The 26741-nt window shown below is 47.4% G+C and overlaps 1 protein-coding gene across 5 annotated transcripts in view; it reads left to right on the forward strand.

Annotated features, from left to right (window-relative positions):
* The window catches only part of OPCML (opioid binding protein/cell adhesion molecule like), a 365810-nt gene that overhangs the window by 112813 nt on the left and 226256 nt on the right, over positions 1 to 26741 (forward strand). The window contains exon 1 of one of the 5 annotated variants that reach the window (XM_076358679.1): positions 18238 to 18261. The exons of the other annotated variants lie outside the window; for them this stretch is intronic. The gene's annotated coding sequence lies outside the window, so the exon portion shown is untranslated. Of the gene's footprint in view, positions 1 to 18237; positions 18262 to 26741 lie in introns of those variants that run through there. 5 annotated transcript variants of the gene reach the window in all.

The following is a 26741-nucleotide window of genomic DNA, read 5'->3' on the forward strand; positions in this document are numbered from 1 at the left end:
CAAAACAGAAGCACAACGCTGACAATGGGAGGCCCCTTGTATTTAATTACCTCCAGTTTCAGTTGGTGCTTTAGATAGACGTCCTCTGCGGTCCCTGCTGGGGCTGTGGATAACCTTGGAGAACAAACGAAGGGTAGTTAAAGTGATCTCCACTAAAATGTTTGGCAAGGGCTGCTGCTCTGTGCTGGTGGAGATGGCCCACTTCTGGCCCTAGGGAGAGTCCAGTATCTCCAGAGGTCTCTAAGGACAAGAGTTGGCCAATGTTGACCCCAAGTATTGCTTTTTCCTCCCCCCAGTGATGGTCTTAACTTAATGCTTGTGGGGGACTTTTCCATGGGTGACAGTTGCTTACAGCAGCTGCCCTGAAGACACTCCAGCTGTCTGCCCAACTCTCTGCCGAATTTCTTTTGTCTTCTCCCATCAGCCTTGCAGCACCCATGCTGCTTAGTGCCTAGCTGTCTTTTCCTACCTCATAGAGATCCCCTTTTTCCTGCATCAGCTACCTGTAGGACCTTGAAGACGTGTCATAGTCCTTTGCAGTTGCTGTTAGGCAAGCGGACATAGTGCTACCAGCTACCACCATCCAAGGTATCTGCCTTCAGACCCAAGGTGGAGGCTCACCAAAGGGAGAAGAAGGGGTGAATCCTGGTAGCTCTTGCCCACCACCTCAGTGCCATTTCAGTTCCATATCCCCACTGTATGCATGGCAAATCCACCTTTCAGCCCCTTTCTTGAAAATGTAGTGTCCCTCTGCTCCGTAGTGCCTTTCAGCCTCCCCTGGGCATTCCTTGCAGCAGACTTCCAGTCACAGGTCCACGCAGTGCTTCAGTGAATTAAGTGACTTATTTCCCTGTTACTTCCATTCCTGGATTAATTCCTTGGGTACCTTTCAAAATCACCATCTGACTTTCCCAAAGTCTCTTGAGTTATGTCTTCACCTGTATCCTCCGTCGTTTGTCTCCTTCCGAGAGGCTGTTTCATTTCATTTGTCCTTCGAAGGAAGCGGGAGCATATTTCATGAGCCGTAGAATTGAATCAAATAGAAGAGAGCAGGGAGCGCTCACCTGAGCTCAGACCTTTCCCCATTAGAAGAGAGAGAGATAATTAAGACATACTCAGAAGGTGCAGCCAGCCCATGTTTCTGGCAGGCATCCTGACTGGGTATCTCTGTCTGCTTTGCCCAGAATGCAGGGTACTTAAATTATGATAATTTAATGGCAATAATATGAGAACCTAGATAGAAATAAGCTAGAACAAATGCTGGGATGTGAATAGGAGAACTTCGGTAGCGATGACCTTGCCGTGTCTTAAAACCCGATAAGTCACGGTGACTTGAGCTGGTGAGACAGTAATGAGGTGAATATATGCAGATGGCAGTGTCCTCTTCAGTTCCTCGTGACATTGTTCACAAACAGTTGGACAGGACTGCCATCGTGACTCGTCTCGTAGGCAGCCGGCTCTCAAACGGTGGCGTGACGGTGGGATATCGACTCCTCATTCATTGCTCTTCCCCTTTCTTTCTTTTTTTTGTGTGTGAATTGAGAGGCAGGAGTAATTATGCCAAGATTAGAGTGCTAATCATCACTTGCAAATGGGGGAGTCATTTCTGAAGAAGCAATAATATATTAAAAGTATGGATTGACTGACAGTGCAAGTCTGAGAGCAGCCGTACAACTGTCATCCTTCAAGCATACGTCTCCTTGACCTCGTGAATCTGATGTTGCTGACGTGTGGGCAACATTGGGTCAGAAATCTGTAAAAATCGTAAGAGAAATCCTGTCTTGATTAATGTCTCCCCTTCTCCGTAACTAACCGTTCTGCTTGCTGGGAGAAAAATACTCGGTGACTGGCTTGTGAGACAGCTCTGCGTGCACTTCACTTGATGTTCTCCAAGCCATGTCCTAGGAAGGCTGGGCTGGAGTAAAGCATCTCCCCTCAGAAAAGCGTAGTGAAGCTGGGTAGGAGAGGAAGACGTTGCAAAGACAGGTGTAGTACGATGCAATGCCTGTAGTCCCCTCGGCTTTGTGGGTTTTTTGCAGCAAACCTTTTTATCAAAAGGCAGCAGAGAGAGATGTCTTGTTGAAATTGTTGTTGTCTGTTTGCCCTCTCCTAGAAGTAAAAGCCCTCTGGGGCTGGAAATGTAGATGCTCCCGGGAGGACCAGCAACTCCTTCCTCCTAATTTCATTTCATTTGACAATAATAAAATATAAAACCACAATTAAATCCATATTAATAGATGCAGTTACACACAGTCATGGGGGCTGTTGAATTAAGGTCCAATCCTGCTCGGTCCCGTGTGCCTTTCCTTTCTGCTTGACTGCAGCGGGGGCTTGAGAGTTTGCAGGCTCTCATGTGGGGTACTCAGTACCTTGCAGGGTTGGGGCTTTTAATTTTGCAGATCGTCAAAGGCAAACCAATCCATCAATTATCAACGCTTCAGCTTGCTGCCGAGTAAATGAGAGTATTACCGTGTATCAATTAGTAGCATCGGATGCCCTGAAATGATAACAGAAGAGCCTGCTTTTGAGACGTGCCTGGCATCTGCGCTTTCTCCGTCTGCAAACGGCAGCAGCAGGTGCCCAGATGTGTCGAAAAGTGGTTGTGGGATTTGGTCTGCTGGGGGAGAGGAGATGCTCGAGAGTTTGACTTCGTAGGAAGAAGAAAGTGTAGATGCTCCTGGGTTGATCCAAATCCCATCTCCTGTTCAAGTGTCTTAGCTCTTGAGTAAGATAGCTAGTTAGAGTAATACTGGGGGTTGGCTGCTGAGAATCTAATTATGCTTGGGGTGATTAGAGCTTTGGGATGCTTTTTTTTTTTTTAAGGTATCTACTTCTGTAACATCAGCTCAGTATGAAATTCAGCTAAAGGAGCAGCATTCCTGACCTTGCCCTCTGCAGTCTGTGCCCTTTCCCCCCCTCTTTTCAAGCCTCAGCGTTTGGGGTGCGACATGAATAGGTTCGCTGGAAATGCTAATCTGGATTGCCCGCCGCTGCGGGAGCCGTTCCTAATTCCTCGGTGCCCGTCGGGGAGCACGCGTGCTGGCAGGGCGCCGGGTCCTGTTCCCTACACCAGTTCTCAGTGGTGGTTTGTCCTGCATCCCGCTTAGTTCATCACTACCAGGCCCTCATTATCTGTTCAGATTCAGGCACTCTTTCTTCTTTTATTTATTTATTATTATTATTATTCTGCGCGTTGAGCAGAGCTTGGTGAATAGCGCATTTTTCTACTCATTTGCTGGATGGCAAAGTTCTTTAAAAAAAAAAAGGGGGGGGGGGAAGCTCAGCCCTTCCCCCTGCAAACCCCATTGTTTTGTTTTGATTTCACCTATTTAAATATATTCCCAAAGGATTTAAATAAAACAGAAGGAAAGTCTGTGACGGGCCGTTGAACCGAATGCTCTGCATGTTTTCATGCTCCAGCATCTTTTGAAGTTGTTCATTTCTTCCCCTTCCTCGAAACAATCCAGTGGGTTCAATGCAGGAAATGTTTTGGGGTCACCAAACCTTTGTTTTTTAGAGAAAGAAGTTTGATAGTTTAGGTTTCTTTCCCCCCTAGTTAAAAAAAAATGGGTCTTGCAGCCTTTCACGATGTGGGGTGGAGGGATGCTGCCATTTTAGGTTTACATTGCTGCTGCAAGGAAATGTCTAATGTAACCGAAGTGAATGGGGTTATGAGCGATGACGCAGATGTTACTTCAGCAGCTGATACCTTAACACCTCGGATGCATTTTGCAAACAATTCCCCCTTGAATTCCTCTCACCGGTGGCTTTTAGCATCCCCCTTTTTTGGCGTGGGGAAACTGAGTTCGCAGCGGTTGGGCAGCCTCACGCCACGGTTTGTTTGGGGTAAGGTGTCGTGTCCGTGCTTCGGTTTGCATCCAGCTGTTTGCAGCTGGCCAGCTGTGGCAGGGGAGGGGATGTGCTGAAGTCAGCCTGGGAGTACGTTTTGGGACCTTTATGGTGACCTGCGCTGGGGTGGCAGAAGCTGATACTCCCTCCTCTGTGTCCAAAGGCTCCCATACTGTGAAAATGCCTTTTCTGTCCAGGCAGGGGCTAAATAATAGCAAATTATAAGCATGGAAAATATTTAGAACAAAAAAAAAAAAAAAGAGAAAAAGAGGAAAGAGGGCTCTGAATTATCAGAACTGATCCATAGCTTGCAGTCTCGTACAATTTGTCTTTTGAATACACCATATGAACCAGCTATGAATAAAATCAGTCAATTTAACCCAAAATCAATGCTCTTTTGTAGAAGTGCTTAAAATCTAAGTGGAAGGGAAAGCTTTGAAGCTGCCTGTCCCTTGGTAAACGCAGCACTTTCTCAACGTTTGATTTTAGCAGAAACTCCCTTGGTCTCCTAGTGCCCAGCACAGCACCTTCATTAGAAAAGCTGATGAATAATTAGCAAATGTGCGGAAAATGACTAAATTAATTATTTTTTTTAAAGGAAAACAATGTTTTTTCTTTCCATGTTTGACACACGTGGCTTCCACGAGCCCTGCTGCAACGAGGTTGCGTACCGGCTCCCTTGGAGTCGTGTGCCGAGACGGGGAATTGTTGGGGACACGTGTCCCCTGGCAAGGGCCATGCATGTCTTGTAGGAAGCACGGTGCTTCCTTTGTCTGCCTCGTGCCTCCAGGGAAAGCCCATTGCTTCTCCACCTTGGGAGAGCTGCCAAGGCTGGGAGCGCTGGCAGCCGCTCGCTTCTCAGCAGGTTGGCAGGCTTGCATCTTCATGAGGGATCCAGGCAAGCCAGGCTGGCTCTTGCTGCCGGATTAGAGTCTGCGGCATGATAAAGACATGCAAAGTGGTTCCCTCGTCTCCCTTCATGAGGGAAGCTCGTGGTCTCGTGGGTGCCAGGATAACTGCACCGGTGAAGGTGGTGTTTGTGCCAGTGTGGCTCTCCTGGCTTCAAGCCGTTGCCCCCTTGGCTTCACTCGTTGGCTACTGCTAGTTTTATCCAAGCCAAATTTGCAGCCCGGGCAAGATACTAGTCCCTGTGCAGTGCAGATGGTTGAAACCCCATTGAATGAGATGTTTAGAAATGGACGGGATGTTACAGCCAAGGAATCGAGCCTGACAGGTTGCCGCGGAGGTGCCCAGTGACCCCAAACTCTCTTTTGAGTCCAAGTCGAGAGTGCTGCGATTCAGCAGCTGTGATCTGGCAGGGCTGGGAGGATTAAAAGGCTGCTTGGGTCTCGCTGAAAGGATTTTGCCCCTTTTGCTGTCATATCTTGGCTCCCTAGACTTGCAAATGTGCTTTCCCCAAAGCACCCCTGAAGGAGATCCGGACCCCCCTGGGAGCTGTGATCAAGGAGAGCTGTGTGATGTGCTCAGGGTCTCACCGGGAGGCTGTGGCAGAGCAGGAGAGTGACCCCTCTTATCCAGAGTCCCAGACCCCACTTCCATCAGTAACATCTCTGATCTTCCAACTTCACCCATTTACCTGTTATATTAAGGTGATCAAGGGTTTTGCATGAGAGTATTACAGGGTTATGGCTGGGCTGGGGGAGAAAGTGTCATTCCCTGAGCAGGTCTGAGAGATGGTTTTACTCTTTCTTTGGTGTCAGGTTCTCCTGAAGATCCACATTTGGCAAGGTGCTTTAACGGGGTAAAGTCTTGGGGGACAACTGAGCAACCTGCAGTCTTTAGGAGGGGGGGGGCCTGATCTTGTAAGTCCTCAGGTATCAATTATTGAAATGAAGGGTTTTGTTTTCCCTCTTTGTTTCGATCAATTGTTGATAAATAGCTCAGTGCTGTGATGGATGTTGTGATCAGAAGTTTGAACTTACCCTGGGCCTGTCAAATTTGATGTATATCAGATGTCTCCACTAATTTATACAAATGCTTCACAGCGCTCAAAGAAATCAAAACCTTGGAAGCACAAGAGTTTGACCAAAAAGGACCAACTTTTCTCTCTTGTCCCCAAAGACCTTGTGTTATTTCAGTGGTACTCTTGGACATCGCGACGACCGTGGTGTTGACCTGTTGTGAAATGCAGCATGGTTTTGAACCAGTGTGATCGAACCTCGTATGCTTGTAGATGTTACGTTAATGCCTAGAGACCCCAGCCAAAGTCAGGGTCCTGCAGCGTAGCTGTGGTACGCATGCATAGGAAGACACAGTCTTTCTTTCAGAAAGCTTAGTTCAAATAAACACAACTCTTGGAGGGGAAGAAGGGAAATACTAGCTTGCCATGACTTGCAGAAGGGCGTGCAGCTGGTCAGTAGCGTGGCCATGAGTATAACCCGTTGTGGCTTTGTCTTCACTGTATCTGTTGCTTTTGTTTCCCAAGCTGGCATTTTAAGCAGGTTAAAAACAGAAATAAAAAAGCAACTCTCACTAAATTCCCCAAATAAAAATATTTTGTGGCATAGCCTATTTATAGCTAGATGAGTGAAGGCAGCACTCAGTCAGAGGGACATTGGGAAGTTAATATGTGTGCAGCTGGTTTGGCCAATTGATTTCTGTAACCATTAAATTCCACTTCTAAAAGCCTTGCATACACATTTTAGTTGATACGTCTTGGATGGTGGTGTGCTTGAAACAGTGCTCAAAGCTTTGTTTTTTCTGGTTTAGAGGCAATGAGATGTTGTTGGTGGAAGGTGCTGGAGATAAACACAGCAGTTTTTTTTTTTTTTTCCCTTGTTGTTGTTTTTGCGTTTTAATTGGCTGGCAACTCTCACCATTTCTCCCCCCATCCAGTCCTTATTTAGTTCAGTATGTAATTCCATACACAATACGCACACGCTGAGGTGTGGTTTCAAGGTCTTAGTGTGTTTAGCAAATATTTCAGCCGAAACGATCTGTTCAGCTGTTACATTGATTGCCAAGATTACAGCACGACAACAAACATTATTTGGGGGATCGGAGACGAAATTACAGCCCACTCTCTCCGGCGTCTGCAGCGAGGAGCAGATGCACCGTTAATTTTGTGCTGCAGTGTCCATTACTCCACGCGGCGGTATGGCGATGCATTAGCATTGCAGCCAGCCGTGCCTGATGGTGCTGCGGCGGAGGCTGTAAACCCCGTTGCTCGCTGGAAGGATCCATGCGACGCCAGGGCATTTTTTTTGACTACCGAGGGCCGTAGCAGCGGAGGCCAAAGCAGGGAAAGCAGAACAGGTGGTAGAGGTTGGCGCAGTCATGTTGATTGGCTGGAATGCAAAAAGTGACCCTTGAAACAGCGACGGACCCGCAGCCTTTCTGTGGAGTGCGGGATGGTGGCGCTGGCCACGGTGCAGGTTGTTTTTGTCCCCATAAGAGTAGCTTGTCTTGGACCGATTGAACGACTGCGCGATGATAAACCTATTTGTTTTGGAAGGAGTAGTGATGGGCAAATGGGGTGTCCTCTCTTGGTAAGCTGGCATAGGGTCCCCTCTGGGCATGATGTTGGGGCACAGTTGTGTTAGTCTGGGACTCGAACTTCTGCTTGAACCCAAATCCATTGGCTTGCAGATTGCGTGTGACTCTGAATTGGAGTCAGTTGGTGGAGCTGCAGAGTTGGGCTTTGGCTCGCGATCTGGCTCCGTCCCTGCAGGATGTGTGAATGCTGCTGACGCACACGGTCTGACCTTGAGAGCTGAGCTGGAAACAGAGCGCGGCTACCAAAGGCGGTGGAACCCTGGCCGCTGCGAACCAGCCTGCCTCAGTTTCCCCTGTCTATACAATGGGGAGCGTCCTTCTGCAAGCATGCAAGGGGAGCCACATGCAATGCTAGCACATTGTGATGTGTGATGCTAGCACATCATGACGCAAGGCGTTAGGGCATTGTGACGTGCTAACATCCAGGGTGCCAGGGAGACAACCGTCAGCAAGGCCAAGGAGAAGGCAGCGGGGTTCTGCCCTGTTTCCTCCTCCTCGTGCGCGTTCTCCGTTGGAGCAGCAGCGGGGCGTGCAGGTGAGCAGGCTGTGGAGAAGGAGGATGACTTCCTTCGGGGGAAAAGAAATCTGACTCCTGTGCCGTCCTTCCCGACAGCTCTCACTGTGGTGCCTCCCCTAAATACACGCTTTTCACTTCTCATATAGAAAGAGTAAAATATCAACTATAACACATGAAGCTGCCGCATGCAGAATGAGGTCACTGCACTTGATCTCATTATGAACCATTTTTTTATGGTTGGAAGTTGAATATCAACTGTGTAGTGGCCATGGAGGAGATAAGAGGAACATGCAGCCTAATGCACGTTACTGCCTTTAAGTTTGGGGCAGGGGCTTTGCAGTCCCAAGGACAAGGCTGGTTAGGGACTTCTGACCTTGAACGCGCTGCTCCGATCCTGCCTGATGCTCTCATGAGATTTCTGGCAGGGAGAAGAAGCCCAGCTAGAAAAGTGGATTGAATGAGTTTTCTGCTTCTGTTCTGATGCTAGCAATGGGGTCATTCTTATTATTAAAGTTACATATATTGATAGCTCTTCAGGAGTCTGTATAGAGTTAATAAGTGGTTAGCAGATGTTAGAAGCATATTGCAGATATTAGTAGTAGATTGGTATAAATCCATCAGTAGATGATGCTACTGATGGCTACACGCCATGGTTATAAGCTGAGCACTGGCTCATTGGCGGAGTATTCGGCAACCCGTTAACTGTTAACTATTTGCCTCTATTACGCCTTGCTTAACTCCCTGTTAACCAGCCAAGAGTCCCTCTCCTGGAAGTTTGGCCTGAAATAACATGAAGTATACAAATCTCTCAACATCTCTGCCAAAATCTTGGGTAGAAAGTAATTTGTAACTCTGATTCATGCTGTTGCCTTGGATCCCACTCGGAGCTCCCTCCTCAGCCCATCTCTCCCATTTATGAAGCATCTTTGTCCTAAGAGTGAGAGAGGCACGAAAAGGAGGTGATCAAAGGGAAGGAGGAGGATGGAGCGAGATCAAATATTAAATTTCTGAATGTTTTCTGCTAAGTGACAGCGAGGGAGCAGGAAAGAATCGAGTGTCCAATGCCACCACTTTCAATACAATAAAACTGGAGGGAAAGGGAAAAGCCAAATAGTGACACAGCCCTGCGTCTTGCTAAATGACACACACCGAAGGCTAGAACGGTTGCAGCACCTTTTATAGGAGCTGCTCCCATCTCGGCGAAGTTAATGAGTATCCAGTTTTCACTGCCAGCTGGGTAATGTCAGGTCTAAAATACAGCAAAGCCTGTCTGAGGCAGGCACTCAAGGGAGCAACAAATACGGCTTGCTGGCAGAGACGGCTCAGAATTGCTCTCCGCGGCCCCGGGTCTTCTGCTGTGACCAAGGAGCTCGTCTGCCAGTGCCGAATGAGGAAAGATGACAAAAGTGGCATGGAGCCTCATCCTTCACTTAGCCAGGGAGGTATTTCTGCCTTTCTCTGGTTGCCTCCGGCTCTTCGGTGGCCCTCTTCCTCCACCCTAGCTGGAGGTCGGTGTAGGGATGTCCCTCACTGGTTTTCTTCTGTGTTGTGGAAGGTCTTTAAGTGTTCGAACACCTCGGTTTAGCCTTGCTTTGGGGTTTGCAACAGGGTAGGAAGCCAGGGAAAAACTCTGCTGTAAAATTATTATCTGGATGGCTCATGAATGTCTAGACCTTAAACTGACATTTCTGATTTTCTTTATCTCCTACCAAGCTGGCCTGCGTGGCCCAGTCTCTAGCTAAAATTTCTGCTCTATTGTCAGTCCTACCTTTGATTAAGCCATTCATCCGGAGATGAGCTGGCGTGACCCACCTCGTCCCATAATTTCCCAGGGCACGCCTGGAGCCCACGCTGCAGCTGGCTGCCAACCCTCCTGAATCACTGATGACGGTGCGTTCTAATTACCTGCGGTGTGGCCGGTTGGAATGCGTTTGGGAAATTACTAGGTTGGTGTTGCTGACAAGTTGCTTGCAGCTTAGTGGAAGTGTGATGATTCGCAGGTCAGCCCCTCTCCTTCCCACCTCATGGAGGTAGAAGAGGGCAGCAGAGAAGGTGGTGCATGGGGAAGCCCACGTTGGCCTTGAACTCAGTTTCGAGGGGAGGAACATTTTCATTTCACAGCCATTTTGGTAATCTTGCTTGGGGTTTTTAGCGTCTGTGTGCAATGTGGTCGCTGTGGGAGTCTTTTGCACCTTGCACCTGCGCTCCCCTGCACCTTGCACCTGCGTGCAGGACTTTTGGGTCCCAGCAGAGGAGAAAACCTGGAGGAGAGCCCCTCTATGGTGTCCAGTGATGTGTCCTGGTGGGATGGCATGGGCTGGGGAGTTTTTCCCGGGGAGAAAAACCAGGGCAGCAGCTGCTGACGCCCCGGCACTCGTAAAACAGAGTCGGGAGCAGAACTGAGGTCTGCCAAGTTCTGTTGCCCGTCCTTCATCCAGCGTGAGAGGAGGTTTCCTCTGGCCCGGCTGCTGCTCTGTCTGCATTTCTGCTGAATAATGGAGCCGACATGGGGGAGCGTGGGTGGGTGTAATGTCGCCTGTTACCATAGCATCTAAGTGCTTCTGCAACGCTCATGTCTCGGTGAAATGGGTCGGTGTTATTATTCCCATTAGACAGATGGGAAACTGAGGTGCGGAGAACTCGGGAACTGACTTGGGCTCAAGTGATACCGTCACTATTTTGGGAACACGGACCCCAAGTAGAAACCATGGCTCTAAATGAGGAGCTTGGGAGAGCCGGGTGCTTTGCAGTGGGGTGCTAGTGGGGATCTTAAAATCCAGGGACGTGCTTCTCCTATCTGAAATATGTACCGTTGTTCAAATCGGAAGTATTTCAGAAATATTTTTATGGTTGCACTTGTTTGTAATAATCGCAATGGCCTTCGCCGGCTTTTTGAGCCATGTTGTGCCTCTTGCCTTTACTTTCATTTGTTTATTTATTTATTTTGATAATCCCCACTTCACAGAAGGGATCTGCAGCTAGGGAATTAGTGGCCTGTCAAGGCAATTTCTCACCCTCTTCACCCAGGGCAGCTGGTTAGTTTACGTTAGGGATACTTTAAAAAAATAATTATTTGGAGCCCGTAACTCATTTATTATTCCCTTCAAAACATTCATGTCTGACTTTGCCTCTTTTGAGTTTTCCCAAGTCTTAGGCAGCTGACATTTACTGGAATTATTTTGTCCCTAATTACCTCTATTTTTGATGAAAGAGGATTAAGGCGTAATCAACATCCCCAAAGTATCTGAAGTCAGACAATTGCAGAATGGGTTCATTCCCAGCAATACTATATATCATGAGGACAGCTTTTTTTTTTTTTAATCCTCTTGTTTCTTTATTGTTTCTTTATACAAAGCTCATTGTATATTTTACTTTAGCATTTTGTATATATTTCGTCTGTTTCTCTACCACTGGTGTCTGGAATGAGCGGGGATGTTTATATTGAATTTCATGCTCACTTATGCCCAGGCATAGTTTTTGCTTAACTGGTTGACATAGCTTTAAGAACCATGGATGGCTACATATTGTGTTTCCAATTTCAGTTGGTATTTTTTAATTATTTTGAGCCATTTCCAGTCACTGTAGCATGCCGCCAGTTTATTGCACAGGCACTATTTAAAATACCCATGCCTTGTTAAAAATAATAAAGGTTTAAAGTGTTATTCTTGGAGTATCTTTAGCTGGTAATGACCTTTCTACTTCTGCCAAGCGCTCAGGTGAAGGAAAGACGTGGTTGTTCTTACTGGAGGAGCCTACCTAAGCTGCATTTGCCAATGTCGAATCGCTCGCGAGCTGTTTGACCTCCTATTTACTTCTAATTCCTGCAAGCTGTTAGGAAGAGCTACACTAAATCAACCTGTCATTTGATCTCGCCTTTTGCGACCGTCTCTGAAAGATTTTATACTTATGAGCATCAGAGAGGAACTGTGTGAAACTCCTTAAGAGCATACTAGAGTTTACAAAGTGTGTAGGAAGTTGTTTGGGGATATAAATGGTACAAATTACCGAGTAAGGGCTGCGGGAGAGGAAAGGAGAGAAGATGGTGTCTAGCCTGTGCTCCTCTCGCAGGAGAGATGTAGGGAGCAGCAAGGGAAAACACGGACTTTAAAGCAAGATTTCACCTGGTGGGATTCCACATTTATTCTTACTCCATGGTTTCAACACCGATTATGGGTTTACAAGATTTATTCTTTTCCCTAACTGCTGGAGCTGCAAAATCAAGCTGCATTCACCCTGCTTCTTAGCTCATCACTAATAATAAAGATCCTTCAATGGGAGTCGAGTTGACAGTTGTGCTGAGGACAGTCATCGTGGGAGCCGGCACCAAGAGCGAGAACATGTTATTGTTCGGCATGAACCATTGTGCCAACATAACACTGCTCGTTCAAAGGCTCTTAAAACGCTGCTCAGTTGTTAAGCTTCTCAATATCTCTGTTAGGGAGCTGGTGTTCAAGATTTCCTGCAGCGGGGGAAACAGAGGCAAAGGGAGGATGAAAAGGGAGACGCAAAACAAAGCGGCGATCCTCCAATTTCTGCATCCGAGTGGGGCGTGGGAGACTCGGTCCATAGCTCTGGCGTGGAAAGTGTCTCGATTCCCCTCTTTTGGAGAGTTGCTGCAGAAATGTTAGTCTGATAAGTGCTTGTGTGCTATGGTATATGGGCGCTGTGATGGGAGCTGGGCGGAGATGGCTTCTTTCACGGCGGCAAAGTGGCATGCGTAACTTGCTCTGTTGTTCTCCAACTGCTGGAAACCAGCCTTTGACCCGCAAGCAACTTTTTCTGAGCGTTTTTAAAAGCCTGATATTACACTGATGTATCTGTGCTTGCAAAATAGTGGGCAAAAGGCGTTGTACAGAAAGTTAGAGTATTTACTGATACATGTATATGTAAAACCACTGCAGGAGGCAAAGCCATAACAGGTCCCTTTAGTAGGTATTTATGGTCGGGTTCTGCTGTATCGTCGTTCCCATTCCTCTTTCTGTCTCCGAGGAGCGTTTTGCAGGCACAGTTCTCCAAGCAAGCTGTCCTTGCAAAAACAACCCCGGGGAGCAGCATGGGCACTTAGCTGGACTTTGGGTGCAGGGTTGCTCGCTACGGGATTGCCTGAGACTAGGGCTTGCCTGCTTACATCGGAGAAAAAGAAACACTTTTGGAGGCCTGTAGACCTCTACACACAAGGTCTGCTTGTTTTGCAGCATCAAGAGAAGGGAACCAACAAAAGACAGAGTTGCAGTACGAGATAAGGCTGGGAAGAAAAATTCGTGACCCGTTCCATTGTGGAGATAAGTGAGCTATAAAATTGGGTCCATATTTAAGTCTGAAGGAGAATTGCTTTCCAGGGATAAGGGCATGCTCTGGCCAGCACCTACTGAAGTGCTGCTGTGTCTCCTAATTGGGCTGTTAAAGCGTTAGGGAGCAAAAACGTGGTAATGACCTTCCTTGAAACAAAGCTTGAGAGAAGAGGAAAGATGTGGAAGTGTCTTAGCAATCTGTGACCGAGTGCTTAGCACCAGGCGCTCGGATATGGGGAAGATGAGGGCGATATCCGTCTCCAAAGAGATAGCAGCGTTGTGAAAACACAGCAAAGTAAATCACTGCTCCCTAAGCAGAGCCAGCCCGTATAAATCAACAATAATATCTCAGCCCTTGCTGAGTGCACGTCTGAGACACTGTACACGGCTCTAGTCACCGTGTTACAAAGAAGGAAATTACAGAATAAGAGAAGGTGAGAATTAGGGCAACAGGACCAGAGCTCTGTGAATATCAGATTTTTTTTTTTCATAGCACTTCTGAACAATTGGGGTCAGATTGTTTTTGATTTTTTTTTCTATAAAATCAAAGTAACACCCGAAATGAAATATCAGAGAGTGGGGAAAAAACTGAAATGTTTTGAAAAAAATCACGCCCTTCTCCAGGCATGGTTGTTATTTTTCTGGAAGTCAAAAAACATTCAGTGGGATTGGCGTAAATTCACTCAGAGTTTCAGCGGAGCCAGGTGCAAATTTCTGGTGGAGCCAGTTCTCACTGGCTCGGACTCCAAAAAACATTGGAAAAAAGGGCGACGGATGGAGGATCAAACGAACCTAAACCTTCTCCTCTGTGTAAGATGAAAAGAGAGAGAGCAGAGCTGCTGGATGCTGTGGCAGAGGAGGGCAGGGCTGGCTGCTCCTTTGGTGGGAGCAGCGTCTTCAGAGGAAAAGCTAGTTTGGGCTGTAAGGGGTTCAGACAAGGCAAGGGGAAGGAGAATATTAGAAGGTGGTTTGAGGCACATAGCTGGTCATGCCTTTTAAGTAAGATAAGCATTTCTTAGGAAGACTGGCTTGCCTCTGGGGTTTGCATGGGGCGGCGTGATTCCCCTGGCCATATTTAGCCTGGCTGGCTGCGGCAGCAAAACCCAAACCCCGCAGATCTGGGATGTGAGGGACAACCGCTTCCATCATCTCTTAACAGCGAAGGTGGGAAATGCAATATTGCTGAGTGATATGTTCATAATAAGACTCCTTTATTAATGCTCTGTAATGACCTTGCCGGGGCACAGTTGAGTGCCTTGTCATCTGTCCTGATCTTATTAGAGGCATCGGCGGGATTCGGTGTGCCGGATTGCGATTTGCTCTTTATCTTGGTTGCCATCATTATCGCGCGCTGCAATAGCGTAGTCATGATGGGCTTGTTCCCAAGGGCCTTGAATATGTCTAAAACCCTCTTCGTGACTTGCTGTTTTAAGAGTCACATTTGTAAGAAAAAAAAAAAGACAGTCGCAGTAGACCAACAATGTCTTTGCTATCAACAGCAGATACATCAGAGATAAAGTACCCTTTCTCCCTCCTTTTGCTGGTGCCACGCAAGGGAAGAAATCCTGTTGAATTATGGGCTGGGGGTGGCCGTTGTCTCCAAAGCCTACTAATCACAGGTATTAACGGAGCCAGCTGGAGAAGTGGGTCAGCGCTCAGGCTGAGTTAGAAGGAGCGGGTGTCACCGGAAAGAAAAACGAGTGGAAAGCTCGGAGATGATGTTGGAGGGGGGGATTTCTGCAGTCAGAGGCTGGGAGAGAGCTGAGAGGAGAAAGGCTCTGGTATCTGCACAGCAGATACGAGCAAACATCTTATGCTGTTGTAAATGGGTGAAATTGAATTGCTTGCTTGCTTGTAAATTTAAAAAGATTGTGTGTTTCTATCAATAACCAGAGGCTTAAATAATAGACTTTGGTCTGACTACCAATCTCCTTTCCCCATTTAGGGAGAAGGTCTCTTAGAGCAGCGGGGAAAGTCTCCACGCAACAGCTCGTACCTCTATCTATCACGTACCTTATCAGTGGATGTACTACAAGTTCTTGTACCAAGTCATCATCTTTTTCTTTGTCTCTTCATCCTCTTCTGTACTTTAATTTGTGGTTTCTATAATGCAACTTACAGGCAGGCAACACGATGGCGCAGCCCAAACCATTGCTCGGATTCAATCATTGCAAAGGAGCTGGAAGCAAAGCATGAGTGTTTGTGCATGTAGAGAATGAACGGGATCCATGCCTGCGTACATCCCAGCGTGGCTATAGGAGTTTCTGGGGTCTAGAAATAGCCAAGTCCTTCTCTTGTTAGACACTCCTGTGCCTAAAAGTGCTCAGTAGCATCCCCAGCGTTTTACCTGGCTTGAATGTTGTATGTCCCATCGTTGGCTTGCCCCTGCTCTTCTGGGGAAGGCAGGCTGAACTCGGGACCGTTGCAGTGCAAGAAACCCATATGGTGGGACCTTGCTGCACGCTTGCAAAATGTGATCCCGACCAGGAGCTCTCCCGTTGCCTCCTCAGCTGAGCCATTTTGTGCCCCGCTGCCACCCTATTAAAATAAGCACGAATTGAGAATTAGTGCAGCACAGTGGAAGGGACAGGCAAAACAAGTCCGAGGCTCCAAACAACAAATTATTCTTGAATCAAACATCTCATTAATGGCTGCAGTGTCGCCACTCTGCTTTGCATAATTAAGTTTCATGGGGCGTTACAATTAACAGTTGTGCCGCAACGTAGGTAGGAACAATCTCCCGTTTATTTATCCTGGCTGTATCTGAAAGTGCTGTGTGGTGAATAAGACGCATTTACAAGTAGATTAGGGTGCACTCTGGGTCATAAATTGAGTAAGGCTGTAATTGCTTTCCAACAAAGGAGAGCTGCAAATAAGACAGGCCGCCTCTTTTTTTTTTTTTGTGGTGGTTTTTTTTTTCCCCTCCCGAAACCCCTTTTTTCCTGTTGATGTGTGTCTGAATATTCTCATCCCCAGCTAAATAACACAGTTATGGCATTGAAAACCTTGTAGAAGCTTTTTCAACTTGACAGCTCCTACTCTGTAATATTTCAAGGCATATTTTCCCCTTCTTCTTCTTCCTTCTCGAGACTCCGCTGCAGAGACTTGTTTTAAAACCACATATTATGGCTTTGTATGTTATCAGTCAAATATCCGCATGTGCATCCATGATGGGGAGGGGGAGAGGGGAGATGCTTGGGTTTCAGGCACTTGGAATTAACTGGGAAAGAAGCCAAAATGTCATTAGAAGCACTCGGATACGGCAGAATGCAAACCATCTCCAGTCTATATTCAGATACGAAGGCAGGCCCAGGAATTAAACATTTATCAAGGCAGGGGGATTAAAGCCTGACCACAAATACTCTTCTTCGTGAAGGGCTTTCCCTGCAAGGAAGGAAGGATCTGGAGAGTTAGCAATACCACTTGCATGCTGTTGAGGAGCGAGAGAAGCTCTCGCCGCCTAGAAACTCTCTAGGCCAAATGAGCTTTTCTTGCTTCAAATATTTCTTAATCGTAGTTTCTTATAGGATTATGAAGAGGCTGGTGGAGAATGTTAAAAAAAAAGGGTTTTTTTTCAGCCTCGGGAGTATTTCTCGGGTGGTTGGTAAGACTTGGAGCCGGAGTAGCTGCAAAGGGAGAGAAAGATTCAGCTTCCGACCAATTCTGCTCCTTGTTATACACTTAAGGAAAAGCTGCCATTTCCTGCTAAAAACCCATTTGTCTTGCAAATTTCTATAATGAGCAGATTTTGGAATAAATACCATGTAATCTGCAGTGACAGTTCTCTCATTTCTTTTTTATTAGTTCAATCTTCTCAGCATCTGAAACACGTAGCAGTGGAGTCTCAGAAGAGGTTTAGGCAGCTCTGTGGGAGTTTTTTAACACCTTGGCACACAACTCTGCCAATCGCTCTCCCATCGCATCCCTCCCCTCTCCGTTACCTTCCATTTATTTATTCAATTGTATGTTTTAGCAGCATCTGTCCGTAGCCCCAGGCACCCTTTAAGTAATTTAGAGTACACACAGTCGTGCATTAGCGAGACATGCCCCGTCACGTCATCCTCAATTCCTACAGCGGCCTACGGAGCAACAGCCGGATGGGTACAACCGCTGTCGCACTCAGTTTTCCATGTTCCCAGATGCCTGGGGAAAAAACGGAAGGGCTTCCCACCTAGCTAGAAGGGATATCTTAATATCTATTTTTTAATATATATATTCTATTCTAATATTTATCATATCTTAATATCTATGAAGCAGATTTTTTGATGGGGACCGGCAAGGGTGGAATTTCTCTTTGTCCTAGAGAAGGTCAAACGGGTCTTCCTGAAAGCAAAGGACGAATAGCTTGTTGCGTTTGTCCCATGGCTGTGGTCTTGGCCGGTGGACTGGAGCTCGGGTAGGACGTCCCCACCTGGAGGATGAATTGCTGCAGCTAGAGCTTGGGAAACACGGATCCTGCTCGTGGCTGTGGGTGCAGGTGCTTCTCCGGAGGCGGTGGGGCAGGTCGAGCAGTTGCTTCCCAGGGAGTGGGGCACCAGGGCTGGTGTTGGAAATACTTGATGGGGCTGCCTCTTTGGGACTGCAGAGATGGAAAACGTGTTGTACCTTGGCCTAGGATGTGCAATATTGCTGTTAGGGAAAAAAACTATGCAAGAAAAAGCAGGGAGCGGCTCTCTGTATTGATTTAGGTTTTGCGATGGGGAGAGGTGGCTCTTGCCTCTGAAACTGCATATCCTCCTGTTCTGCGGGCCTGGATAGGGGGGTGGAAAAAGCAGCTAAATGAGACTGTGAGAAATAAATAAGAAAACAAACAGCCCGCAGGATGGCCTCTGTAACCATGTGCCACTCAAGCTGACCTTTACCAAAGTGTATTTAAAACTTGAGTTTTTCCCTTTGTGCTTCCTCTGGTCTAAAAGTGAATTACAAATTCCATTGCTTTTAAAATGCATAATACTTGGTGAACTTTAACTTTTCTTTTATTTCTTCTTTTTCCTCATAGGTAAGTGGCATTTGCTTAATGTTGAAGTACTTGAAGGTCCAGAGTAGGGGATGTAAACCATCCTTGCCCGGTTGGAGGTTCCTTGGCAGGTAACCCCAAATCTTTTTATTTCTTTTCCCACCCCCGGGTCCAACCCAAGCTGTTTTGTCTCTCTTCTGATGTTGGCTGAAGTGGGCTGATACCGCAGGGGAAGGGCGTGAAGGTGTGAGAGCTTCATTTACAGTTCGCTGCTTTGAGGAGTTGAGTTGCAATTTGGATTGGCAGCGCTGTCCATCTGCGCGGGGTTGAGCATCGCGATGTCGGAAGGTGGAGGTTCAAAATCCCCCAGAAAGGTGACGCTGAGACGCACTGTGCCTGATCCAGCCACGTTTTTCAGCGACGCTGCGAACTGTCACGGAGCCTGTTGCCATCATATAAACGCAGGGGATCTGTCCACGCCAAAGCCGGGGTGGGTGCAATTGCACTGGGCTGGGCGGGTTCCCCGGGGGAGGCACTGAGTGAAGTTTTGCAAAGCTTCAGAACTCTATTTCCAGGAAAATGATGCTTAAACTCACTCTCACCTCCCTCTGACCTTTTCAAGCATGGTGCTTGCCTCTGCAAAAACAACTCTCATGTGCGTAGCTTTCAAATATTTCCTTGTACAGTGATTTTCGCAGTCAATAGCAGTTCAGAGCGGTTTTCTCCCTCAAGCTCTTTTAGCCCCAAACCCCATGTGAGCTGATATTTTCTTTGCTCAAAATGCACCCCTTCTTTCGTACAGAGCCCCAAAGAGCCTGGGCGAGATGCCCGCATCCCAGCTGCTGCCGGCCGGCGGCGCGAGCTGCCCGGGGCTGGGAGCGACGCGCTGAGCGAGGTTTCGCCGTGTCATATAACTCTCGGCGCCTCATTCCCAGCGTGTCACTTTTTCTCAGGTCGGCGTATTATCTCGCCCAGGCAGATGCACCGAGGTAGAAATACAAGGCTATTTGCAATGCAGTTTATTAAGACGTGTTTTAGAGGCGGTTTGAGGGAGCACTGGCTGGAAATGTTAATCATCGTCTCCAACAATGTATTGACCTGCCTTCTGCCTTACCCCGCTGCCTCGGGGAACTGGAGGGGAGCACCGGCCGGGATATCAGTGTGCTTCAGCCGTGCCTTTCCCCCGCTGCCACCTTCTGCACCACCTCTCCTGTGCAGAGCGGAATGCATCACTGCTGGCAGAGGGAGGAGAAACTTTTTGCCTGTGGAAAAGCAGCTTGTAGGTGGGGAAGGCAGAAGAAAAGAAGCTCTGCTTTTATTTATTTTTTATTTTACTTTTTTTTTTTTTTTTGACTTGGTAGTTGTCTTGCTGGGAGAAGGGAGTAATCTGACTTCTGTGGAAACAAATGATACTGCACGACTTCCGTGCTGCCTTCTCCTGCTCCGCCAGAAAAGGGGTCATTATTTTTCCCCTTTTGTTTTAGACTTCTGTAAACCAAAAGGGCTTGAGGATTTTAATGGTCTATCTCAAAGATTGAGAGGCCCTTTATATGTCAAGCCACAATCCCATCCTAGGCGGTACTGGCCTCTGTTTGATTTTATGAAGCTTATTTTGGATAGATGGTATTTTTATAGCTCCTGCCTTGCTTCACCGATGGCCATATTGATGTAGCGCTACAGGACAGGGCTAATAAATAGTTTATAAAACTGTAGGTTCATTCTCCCAAGTGATCTACAGCTGCGTCTGAGCAGACTGCAAATCACCGTCCTGGTGATGCTGAGCCTCCGTACCACCACGGCCCTGGGCAGACCCATGGCGTGCCGTGGGGGTGGGAGGAATTAAAGCAAAGCAAAGCTTTCTCTTGCTGAAGCTTGCGCCAAACTTTCCCTTATGGTGATGTTTTGCCCCAGCAGCAGATCGTGGAGCAGCCAGCTCGGCGTTGGGTTAGAGCAGGCTGTCCCGGTCACCGGAGGAGCATGCCTGCTCTCAGCCCTGTCTGTGGGCTCTGCGGGGATGCCATCGCTTTGGAAAGCTTTTTCTTGGGCTTCCTAGAGCCTATCATGTCAGCGTCAACGATATTATTAACAGAGCCAAATTCTGCTGACAGCACCTTCTCTCTTGTATGGACCTTCCTAACCCTTGGGATGAAATTGCACTGAGCGATGGGTATTTGAAGTGTGGTGCTAGGGGCAAGATGTCCCTTGCCCTGTGCTGCAGTCTCCATACTTGGTTTTGTGTTAGATGACATATTGCAAGGAGTTTCTTATAGATACAGATGCGGGGTTGCTGGGAGTGTGCCGTGGGACTCCCATTCGTGGGGCGTCAGGATCCTACCCAGCATGGGGCCCTCGTTAAAATGCTGCCAGCCCTGATGGGCTGCATCTCTCTGTGTCATTGTGCCATCCTGCTGTGCTGCTGGTGGCATGTCAGCTCAGGAGAGAGGATGCCCCCTCCCCTGTGACGTGCCAGCTGCCACGACCAGGTTTTGTGGTGTAAGGACATGAGAAGTGAAGGATGGACGACAGCTTGGCTGTCATGAACTCTGGTGCAGGAGTTAACGGGCACCCGTCCCTCTTACCATTGCTTCTGCCTTTCTTGAGCTGCACTAGGTCCTGGGCTACCTGCCTAGCACTTGGGTATGCAGTTTTAATAGTAGTGATTATTTTTATCGCCTTTATTTTATACCATGAAATTTTAGGCATGGCTGCCTAATTTTATGCATGGCTGGAAGGAGGTCAGTAGGCTGGAAGGAAGTCAGCAGGCAAAACCTGGCTTTCTGGCGGGTTAGTAGGGAATAAGCATGTCCTTTTGTGTAAACATCTGTTTCTATTAACTTTGGATGGCTCGCATCCCAGGAGATATTCCCCACCTTTCAAAGGCATGAGCATTTCTTCCATGCTTTGCATGGAAGGCTGTTGCTGGGTAGATTATCTCCACCTTCTCCTTTAGGAGAGATGTGACCACTTGGTGAGAGGGTGTCCGAGAAGGCTTGGTCTAGCCTGACCAGATGGATGTAGTTCCCAGCCTTTTCTAGTGTCCATCTCTGGACAAATCCTCTCTTTGGCCCATGGGTGTACCTATCATCCAGCCTTGAAAGCATTTGAGCTGCCTGTGTTTGATGCAGGTAGTGTTTGTGTGCAGATTTGGGTTTGTGGGCTGTGCGACCTGATGGGATCTGCAGAAGGGCTTCTTGATGACCTGTCTCTGACCATGGTGTCAGTGGGGGTTTTACCCGTGGGGTTGATGGGAGCCGGCTCAGACCCAAGTTGAGCCCTTTTGAAGATCCCACCTTGTTGTTTTACTCCTAAACTCTTCTTTAGAAGACAACTTCTTTGGAGAGTTGCCTTTGAGTCTCTGTTTTAAGTGCTGAGGTCTGGTATCTGCTTGGCTTGTTCTTCATTCTCCATAGCTGTCTTTTCGCTTCTCCCCGTGAGCTGTGTGTGTGTGAAAACCCACATCTGCCTGCTTGGATCAACGGCTGTATCACATTGCTTCCTTTTGGGTATTAGAAATATGAGCCTCCCTCATTTCTTCCACTTTTCATTCTTATAACGCTTAGGATTGAAGAGTCAATGAGGCTTTCTCTTTGTGGATAGTGGCATTCTCTGTAATGTGGTCTTAAAAGGGACATCAGGCATCTTTATTAGTTTGTATTTGTTGAAGCTGGGTTTGGTTTCCAGAAACACGGGTTGATTAAAGTGCGTGTGTGAAGAGGCAAGGGCAGCGGCGTGGGTGTGAGAGATACCCAGACACACATATATATTGGTTTTTGCCATGCCAGAAATGCTGTGCATCTCCTTCATGGTCTGTGCTCGCTTTAGAGGGGTCTCCGGGCATTAACTAGCAAAAAGAGTTGTCCTGTCAAGGACTTTATTCCTTTGCAGATAGCTCAGAAGGAGGAAAAAAGCAAAACCAACCCACAGCCTTCCCTGCACCCATCGTCCACACCCCGCTAGCATTTGCCAAATGATAAAATATTAAAGCCACATTTTTTACTGCTGTGCTCAGTTGCCGCGTTGTCCTTTTCTTTGGAAAGGAAATGCGGTTGGGGAGACATATGGAGGTGCTTGTTCTTCTTGTTGCCATGGGTATGTCTGCAGTGTCCTCAAACACGCGGCTCTGGGTGCCCAGTTTTGGCTTGGTCCCCTCAGCTCCACCGCTGCCGCACACTTACCAGGGGTGTTAGGTCCGTATTGCTGGTGCCCTCCCTCTCCAAGAGGCCTCTCATACTGTTTTAGGATATTTTTCCCTGTCAGCTGTATAATTTGAAGGTTAATGTGGCTATTACTATTGCTGTGATGTTATTACAAGGGCTTACTACAATCACTGCAGTGATTGATATTTCTTTAGCTACATCTTTGTCACAAAGCAGGGGGTTCAGCCTGGCTTAAGGGCACTCAAGCTCTGTTTTATCCAGGCTGAACTTAAAGCACCCACAACCTCCGAAAAGGTAGTTGGGGTGTGTGGGAATGGCTAGGCAAGAACAGGAGCAACTCCACAGAGGTGATGTATCCAAAACTGGGACCTCCTGAAGGACCTCTTGAAGTGAGTCTTGGGCTTTTGAGGAATAACTGGCTATAAGGGATGAGTGGGTGATACCGATACAGCCGTATTGCAAGCATATATCGTGTTTGACGCCAGCTTGCGTAAGAAAAGGTGGGAAAAGACCCATGGGGGCTGTCACGCCTTTTAATTTGTTCTGTGAACCGGTCTAGGACAAATTGGCATGTTGGCTTAGAAAACCTTAGGCTGTCCCTGCTTGTTTTGTTCCTTGTTATAACTACCTTATGGTTAAATTTAAAAGACTTCAGTCTCCAGATAGCTCAGCTGAATGTTTTTTTCTTTAGCACTGTGCATGAAAGAGAAGTGCAGCCCTTCTTCTAGCTCCACAGTAGAGTTCAATGAGAGAGAGATTTGGAGTCGATGCATTTATTAGTAACATGAGGGCAGAGGAATGTGCACAGATACATCGCCAGCTCCATGCTTTAAACGGGCATTTTTTTCCCCTCGATTTAGATTGCGTTCACTCTTTCTGTGCTGATACAGGAAAGTCCCAGCATGGGATGATGAGATCAAGTGCACATTGGTAGAAAATGCAATTTGTAAAGCGCTGGTTGTATAAATGACATTGTGTATAAAAGAAATGTTGCAACACAACCGTACTAATGCAGCCATGTGACACCAATTTAATGCATTTTCCCCATTAAGTTGCTTGTTCAAGACATCTTTCGACCATTTTGAGTACAGCAGTGGTATGTAAGGCCTCTATTTTCTGAGTATTACTGATTTTGCAGCTAACAGATGTCAGCGTCTATTTGTCCCTTATGGAAAAGTCCCTGTAAAGTTCAATAGGGATTAAATTTGTCAGGCTCTGAGGAAACATAACAGGATTCTATGGAAATTACTCTGCAATCCTATAGAATGTAATGGATAATCTCCTCATCTCTGGGGGTATTTTAACTCTTGCATAATTGTGGACCAGAATAGAAAATCTCCATTAAATTCAACAAGATCGTTCAAAAAATCCTATAGGAAAATGATCATTTTCTATTAAAATCAGTAGGACTTTTTCATCAGCACGTCGGTATTCATTGGGAGGTTTTATTCATTTGCCAATCCTACTAAAAAGTGTTTTGTCAGGAGGCTGATACTTGCTTTGTTCTAGGGAACAGTGATTTGTGCATAAATGATGCTTATGTCCAATGCTCATATAATTTATAGCGAGGCACTAAATTCCCTTTCAGAATAACAACAGGGGCAGGATGAGGCTTTAAGCCCTGCACGGAGGAAAAAAAAATTTTGCTGGGGATTTGGAGAAGGGGTCTGCCTGCGAAAACACCTCGGCGTGCTGCTGTTATGTTATACAGGTCGTCAGCAGCCGAACAGCAGACCACAGGCGGGGTGGTGTGTGCACGCACGGATGTGCCACAGACGCAAGCTTTTCTCTGTCATCTCTCTGGCTCCGGCGCTGCTTATCTGAAGTGTTCAGCCCAGGATGCTGCAAATTAACGTTGGATTGAAGCTCTGTTTCTGTTAAACTGCCCGTGGCTGGTTTGAATGGCTCTGCCGCCTCTTGCATCCGCAGTCTGGCTCTTTATGGTGTGGCCTGGGTGGTGCGGAGCATTGGCTCCGCCGAAATCCAGGGCTTTGCTCTTGGAGGTTGTTGCCTCTACCTCGTTGCTGGTGGAGCTCAGCCAACACGCGGGCTGGAGCAGATAATTATGGAGAGAAGGCTCTGCTTGGCTGGGGTGAGGGGGGGCGTGAAAAGCCGCCCCTGAAAGGATCATCTTCCTTTTCTCCAGCCTTGGAAGGTGCTGCTGTGCATTTTGATGAAGGCAAAGCACCCAAGTCACAGGAGCATTAGCAAAATCCTTCCTGCAGATCATCTGCTGTGTCCGGGTGGCATCTTGGGGCACTGCTCGAGCCCCGTGCCGTACAAAGAGGCAACCTTAGAGGGAGCTGGCTCACAGGTGGGGACACGAGCGGTGCCGGCGTGGGCATGGTGCGTGGATGATGCTATGGGGAGCAGGTAGAGCCCCATGACCGCTCTCGGGGGCTGATTCAGAGAGGGGAGCGCCGTCGCTTGCAGCAGGCTGACACGCCAGCGTGATTGCTCTTTTCATGGTCCGTTGTGTAGGAGGATGAGTCATCTTGGAGAAGGGAACTGCTAACTCCTTGGGGGGTATTTACAAAGGATAATTTCAGCAAGGAAGGTTACTTTATTTTGGCAAGACGCAATGAGAAGGACTTTCTTAAAAGGATGGAGAATCAACTTGTCAGCTGAATGCCAGCGCTGTTGGCGCCGTTGCGGGGGGGGACGGCATCCTGCACCATGGTTGTGCTGGCCAACCTGCATCTGCCCTCAGCAAAGTGCAACTAGCCCTGTGCTAAGGGGTGGTGCAGGTCTGAGTTTTATCCTGACGTAGCCTAAAGCGTGCCTGAGCCTGAGTGAGGGCTTACAGCCAGTACGCACAGGGTGTAGGAAAAATTTGGGGCAGATTCTGGGTTTTGGTCTGTACGTGAAACGCAGGACACAGATGTATCCCCCTCTGTGGCAGGGAACTGGTCAGGGAGAAAGGTTTGCATAGCAGAGATGGGTTCAGCTGATAATGTTGAGAAGGTCCATGGCCAGGAGAAATTTAATGCCACAAGGTAAAGGTCAGGATGTGCCTCTTGATGGCGTGATGCATAGAGACCAGGAGCCAGGTCCAATTTTAAGTGCCTGCATTCCTTTGCACTTCCCCTGTGCAAACGTGTGCAAAGCGAAGACTATAAAAATCAATTGACACAACATATGTAATGGTCTCATTTACTGATGAATAGAAATGTGTGTAAATCTGGCATTAAACATGAGTTTACACTGCTCCCCTTCTTGGGAGAGCAGTGATTGACGGCGTTGTGTAAATGACATGAAGATGTCGGTAGAAGCTGGGAAACATTTACCCTTCTGAGATACGTGTGTACATTGGAGAATTGCCTTGCCTCGCCGTGAGCTTAAACACATCTGGAGGGATCACTTCTTGCACAGTTCCTTGCTGTTGCTTACAATTAATACCTTTGTGTGGAAGAAGCAGTGCACGGAGAAGCAGCCCTGTCTTGAACAAATTATAACCAGTGTTTTCTTTCCTCCTGAGCCACGCTTGTTCTCTCGTAGAAGGCGCTGGAGCAAAAGCTCCTGCAAAACTATCACGTAGCAGCAGGTTTTCAAACTCCAGAAGCTGGGAGGCTGCACGGGTGCATAGGGGCTGGCTTCTCTTACTGCGCCCATCAGCCAGCTAGTCCAAGCGAAAATCCAATAACAGCCATTTGAGATTAAATTCTGAGCACTTGAGTAATCTAAAGCCAGCGAGGAGTCGGTGTCTCAGCAGTCAGTTGAATGGTCTGGGCTGTCATCTTATTAGAGGGAGAGAGAAACTTTGATTTAACCCAAAACCCTTAATTTTCAAAGAAGGAGGCAAAGCAATAACGTTTCCTGACTCCCACTGGCTGTTACCATTTCACAAAATCTTTGGCTTCTAAGATTTGTGACTGTCTTCAGGGTTTGGACTTCTCAGGCAATTTTCTTTGACAAGAGGAACCATAAAAATCAATTAATGGAAGTAGGGGTGGAGAGCAGTAGACTGCACGGGCGTTTGGGGGGGAAAGTGCTAGAGCAAGCTCCCTGGGATTAAACACAAAAGAGTTGCCATTAGCAATGTCTGTGGAGAACAGTATAGGAAGGAAAAAAAAAAAACCTCACAAAACCCCAGAACTCGACAGAAAACCGTCCTGAAGTTCCTCCCAGCCCCGGTGACCCGGGTTTCATCGCTCTCCTCCTCCACCTTCGCAGAGGTCTGGATTGAACTCCGTGTTCCTGGGTGCCCCGGTAGCACCTCTGTCCCCGCCTGGTCCTCAAGGCACATGTTGTGTTAAATCGCTGCCGTCGAAATGTTAGCTGATCACAGCCTTCCGAAATGACTGGAAATTAATTGCAAGCTTAAATACTGCCTTGGCCTTTAAACTCTGCTCATACTGAGTGAAGTAAAGGTTTTGTCTCATCAGAAAGACGTCTTTCTGAAGAGGGGGAAGTTGTTCTTTTTCCCGCTGGACTCCATTTTCCTTTTAATTGCT

Source organism: Aptenodytes patagonicus, chromosome 23 (assembly GCF_965638725.1).
Source record: "Aptenodytes patagonicus chromosome 23, bAptPat1.pri.cur, whole genome shotgun sequence".
Lineage (NCBI taxonomy): Eukaryota > Metazoa > Chordata > Aves > Sphenisciformes > Spheniscidae > Aptenodytes > Aptenodytes patagonicus.